A 6,000-nucleotide genomic window follows, 5' to 3' on the forward strand; every position below is an offset into this window, starting at 1 on the left:
AGCAAATATTGTAAGAATGTAAAATAATAAAAGAAGTGTTATTTCAGCCCCCTCAAAAAAGGAAAATGCATACTTAGCAATATTTTACCCTTTATTAAACTTTACAACTCAGTACATCATACATAATTAGAATAATCATCCTACATAATTAGAACAGTCTTTGAGTTGTAAGCGTCTTATTAATAATGGAGGTAAACCCAGTTGAAAGGCATCTCTTTCTACATTCTGAAGTCTTTTCCTGATACTAATGTAACACAAGTTTTCCAGCGTATGACACTGCTTGGATTTATCATTTATATATATAAGCATCTTAATGCTTTCTTCATTTCCAGAGATTATCAAATTATTTCTCCAATTCTGTGTGCATAATTTAGCACCAGCAATTATAAGTAAATCCACAAATCTCTGGCTACCTCTTCTACATGCATAGAACAATGGGGTAAAACCATACTCATCACGCCTGTCGATTTCAGCTCCAGAAATGAGCAATTTTCGCACTAAAATTTCTTGTTTTTCGATAACTGCCAAGTGAAGAACAGTACTACCCAACCTAGTGGCATTAACGTCACATCCCCGTTCTATGAAGAGCGTAAATAAATCTGCATATGAATATTTTTCACTACCTGAATTTATTTCGTCGAAAGCAGATCTGAATACAACAAACATCAATAATGTTGTTCCGATATCATCGGTGAGGTGAATCTGAAAAAAGAAAAAGTTTAGAACTTTGTAAAAGGGAAAATATTTTAATAATAAAAAAATTACAAAAGCATACAAAAATAATTGATAAACAATAAAGTCATAAAAATGTCTATTTTTCATCTGAAGAAAATCCACAGCTGTCAACAATGAAATCTCAAAAACTGGAGATTTTTGTAACGTGATTGAAAACCAGTAGAGTTAGCATCTATGAAAACCCTAAATATGAGCAATCTCTATGCAAGATATACAGAAAAATGTGGTTGAATATTTCCCCAACTGAATTAAATAAAAAAAACAAATGCATGTCCAGTAATTAACAATATGGATACAAAGCATTATTAGAAATTCCTTTTCGTCAAGAAAATAATGCATTTATTTATTAAAGCACAGAATTTTTCTAACAAAACACCTAATAGTTGTAACATTTTTGACCCTTAAAAGAAATTTCACTGCTGAAAATGCAGCTGTGAAATGAATTGCTTAATTTCTAACTTAATTTGGACCTCACCATCGTTACTGAGATTTTCCAGGTACTTTTTTTTTCCCCTCGATTTTGTACTAAAATTGGAGGAAATTGTATATGTCTCAAATGAAGAATTTCAAAGTAAAGAAAAATGAAGTTAAAGAATGAGAGGGGCGTTCTAAAATACAATTTTGAAAAATAAAAATGATAATATAAAATTAAATTCAGTAGGTAGGCAAGCATATAATAAAAAAAAGACATGTAAATTTTATTATTATCCTCAGTATTGTAACATGAATGGCATTTCACATCAAGAACAAAATATTTTAACACTAGTATATGTGTCTGTCACAGCTCTGTTATTATATGATACATGCAAACAGTTAGAACTGGATAAACCATTTAGCAAAATAAGCATATTTTTAGGGCAACAAGGAAATGGTCATTAGGAACAAAACGTCGTTAGAAACTCGAGGAAAGGATGTACTTTTAAAGGAAAGGATGCAGTAAAACTGGCATAAAAAAAATTTATGCCAGTTTTACTGTGGATTGAACCAAGACCAAGAAAGAAGAAATGGGGGGGGAGAAGTAAATGTATATGAGGCTTAGTCTAAATCTGGGTCTACATATTTTATATATACAGTATGTATATATAAAATAATAATAATCTTCATAATATGCACATGGAAATGTAAATTTTAAAATTTAGTTTAATTAAATATTTATTTTATAAGGCAAATGGATAATTTTAAGAAAAAAATTGAAAATTATTTTGAGTTTTCTTTTTCTGTGTGACAAGTGAAATATCTGTTAAGAATCTATGATAATTATTTAGGAAGATCAAATTAGATTCAACATTTCAAACCTAACAATTTTTATTTCATCTTCACCTCCAAACTACACACGTGCACCATCGCGCGCGTTCGACGACTGACTCTCTCCTTGAGAATCTTGGGATAGAATTTTGTGGTCTGTAATTATATGCTGCCATCTCTCAGCTGTTCTGGGGTTAAATTGGTATGATATTTTTTTAGACTTTTTCAAATAAGATAAACCACAACAAGAGTATCCCCCCAGTGAACAAGCGAAGTGAAAGAACGACAGTATTTACACATACATAGCATAAACAAAAGGGAATTGGGATGCTGGGTTGTGTCAGTTGCTGAAATCACTTACATACATGAAATTAAATAAAAGTAGAAAACAAAATAAAGTAATACAGGTTAAATCTAATTGACATGAATAAATGAAAATAAAGGTTTTTCAGTTCTGAAATTTGTAGAGAATAATTGTGATATGATGAACATTGAAAATCGAGTAACTCAAGAGTAATTATGATCAAGTTAACCAATTTCTGTGATGAGTCTCTTGCTAAATTTCACAATTCATCCAGATTTTGTGGTTTTGGAATTGTTGACAGAGTTTCCAGTAGTATTTCCTGGGACTTTAGGTTCATGCTCGTGAGGAATTTGTTGTATTTCATCATTATATATGAATGCAGGTTTCACTCTGTCTAGGGAAACATTGCTTTGCCTGACATTTATGGATATTTTTATAACTTTGTCGCTTCGACTTATGACTTTGTGGGGACCTGTATATGGTTGAGTGAGCGGTGGTGTTATTTTGTCCACACGAAGGAAAACATGTGTACACTTTTGCAATTCTGGGTGCACAAAGATTCTTGTTTGGTGATTTTGGTTGGGAAATGGCTTTAACTGCTGCATTTGTGCCTGGAGTTTCTGCACATACTCATAAGATGGAGTTGTATTTTGGGCACTTTGGGAAAATAAATCTGCTGGAAGTCTTAGTGAAGTTCCATACACAAGATCAGCACTTGATGCTTGTATGTCTGTTTTAACAGCAGCTCGAATGCCAAGGAGAACTGTTGGTAATGATTCAGTCCATCTTGGGTTTTCATGGGCTTTTAAAGAATTTTTCAAGACTCTGTGAAAACGTTCTACTAAGCCATTTGCTTGGGGATGAAAGGCTGTAGTACGAATTCTTCTTGTTCCCATAATTTGTGTGAGCTCACTGAACAGAGGTGACTCAAACTGGCGACCCTGATCTGTGGTGATGGTAGATGGGCATCCAAAGCGGGATATCCATCCTTCGAACAAGGCTCTGCATGCTGTTGCTGCTGTCATATCAGCGATGGGTATCACTTCAGGCCATCTGGTGAACCTGTCGATGATGGTGAGGCAGTACATTTTGCCCTCTGAAGGAGGCAAGGGTCCGATTAAATCCACATGCAGATGAGAAAATCGTGCGTCTGGTGTAGCAAATGTACCCAGAGGTGTTTTTGTGTGTTTGTGAACTTTGGATCGCTGGCATGCATCACAACTTTTTACCCAGTCTTTAATATTCTTTTTCATATTGGGCCAAACATAGCGAGCAGAAATTAATTTGCAAGATCCTGTTGTTCCTGGATGCGAGAGGTTCTGAAAATGGTCAAACACTATTTTACGAAAAGATGCTGGCACAATAGGTCTTGGAATTCCGGTTGATACATCACAGATGAGTTCTGTTGCTGACACTGGGCTGGGCATGGACTTTATTTCTAGTGAATGATTGCTGTTTTGCAGATTTTGTAAATCATCAGCTTTCTGAGCGTGACTAAAGGCTTCAAAATCAAGAAATGAGGAATTTGAGATGTTGTTTATCTCAATTCTGGATAATGCATCTGCAACGCTATTATTAACACCACTGGTATGACGAATGTCAGTGCTAAACTGAGAAATGAAATCAAGTCGACGCCATTGGCGCGGACTGCACTTCTCTGAATTTTGCTTAAAGGCGTAGATAAGAGGCTTTTGATCAGTGAAAATGATAAAGTTCCGACCTTCGAGCATGTGCCGGAATCTCTTCACCGCAGTGTAAATGGCCAATAGTTCTCGATCATAGGTGGAGAATTTTTGTTGACTGTTGGTGAGCTTAACAGAGAAGAATGCAATCGGTTCCCAGTTGAGGTTAACAGAGAAGAATGCAATCGGTACCCAGTCTTTAATATTCTTTTTCATATTGGGCCAAACATAGCGAGCAGAAATTAATTTGCAAGATCCTGTTGTTCCTGGATGCGAGAGGTTCTGAAAATGGTCAAACACTATTTTACGAAAAGATGCTGGCACAATAGGTCTTGGAATTCCGGTTGATACATCACAGATGAGTTCTGTTGCATCAAGGAACCATCAAGGAACCATCAAGGTTGAGTTGCATCAAGGAACCATCAACTGCCAGGTCACTGGCATCAACCCAAACACTAAGTTTGGCTCCTGGAATTGGGTGACGAAGAAGAGTTGCGGTAGCTAGTGAATTTTTGGCATCTGTAAATGCCTGTTCGCTAGCCTCAGACCATTGAAGTGTTTCTTTGGGATCGTTTTGTTTAGGTTTTCTGCTCTTTTTATTATTTTTGATACCTTCTGAAAATTTATTTAAGGGTGCTAATATGTGTGCTGCTCTAGGAACGAAACGTCTATAGAAATTGAATAGACCTAAGAAGCGTCTTAATTGAATTATGGTAGTAGGTTTAGGAAAATTCAAAATACAGTCTACTCTATCTTTCAGGGGTTCTGTTCCTTCTTCAGATACTTTGACACCTAAGAAATTTATTGAGGAAACACCAAAAACACACTTAGAAGGTTTAAGGCTAAGGCCATAATTTTGCAATCTTTCAAAAAGTATTCTTAGATGCGAGATATGCTCTTCCTCAGATTTAGATGCTACTAATATATCGTCTACGAATGCATAAACAAATTTTAAATCTCGAGTAACTTCATCGATGAATCTTTGGAATGTGGCTGCAGCGTTACATAGGCCAAATTGCATGCGACAGCTTTCAAATAAGCCGAAGGGGGTGATTATAGCACTTTTGTGGATATCATCAGGATGTATAGGGATTTGATGATAGGCTTTAATTAAATCAAGGTACGAGAAAATTTTGCAGCCATGTAGTTCAGAAGTAAAATCTAAGATATTAGGAATGTTATAATTATCTTTTATTGTTTGTGCATTGAGGGCTCTGTAATCTCCTACAGGACGCCATTCCGTGCTGTCCTTTTTAGGGACCATATGCAAAGGTGATGCGTAGTTACTTTTTGAAGGACGAATGTGGCCTAATTCTATCATATTTTGGAATTCTTCTTTGGCGATTCGTAGGCGGTCTGGGGCAAGACGTCGTGCTTTAGCAGTGACGGGAGGTCCTGTGGTTTGGATGTGATGCACTACTGTGTGCTTAATTTCTTGGTCAGCACGGGGTGGTTTTGTGATTTCTGGAAATTTTAATAATAATTTATGGTATATACTGTCGCCAGATACTGTCTTTATTGAATGTATTGCACTAACTCGTAAACTGCATTTAGAGCCAAGATTAGTGTTACCGTCGATTAATCTTTTTGTGTGGAGGTTAGGCATCAAGTTGAAATTATACAAAAAATCTGCACCAATAATAGGGGTTGAAACACTGCCGACAAGAAAGGTCCATCTGAATATGCGTCTTAAACCTAAGTCTAAGGAGAGATTTTGGCTAGTGTAGAAGGAAATTGGTGTAGTGTTTGCTGCTGAAAGGGTCATTTGGATGCGATTTCGCCTTTGCAATGCTGTTGCTGGAATTATAGATACGTCAGAACCCGTGTCGATGAGGAAGTTGACATTTGTGCGCGCATCTCTAACAAAAAGGCGACGAGAATTGGAGGGCAAGGCTGTAGTCGCCGCTATGCCTCGCCTGGGCCGTTTTTTGAAAATTTACAGGGCGGGGTACACTTTATAGCTCTCTCACCAAATTTAAGGTGGTACCAACAGGTATCAAACTTGTTTTTATTTTGAGAGGGGCTGCGTTCTCT

The sequence above is a fragment of the Stegodyphus dumicola genome, chromosome 5 (genome assembly GCF_044657685.1).
Source record: "Stegodyphus dumicola isolate Sdum_Otavi_A_Nest chromosome 5, ASM4465768v1".
NCBI classification, from domain to species: domain Eukaryota; kingdom Metazoa; phylum Arthropoda; class Arachnida; order Araneae; family Eresidae; genus Stegodyphus; species Stegodyphus dumicola.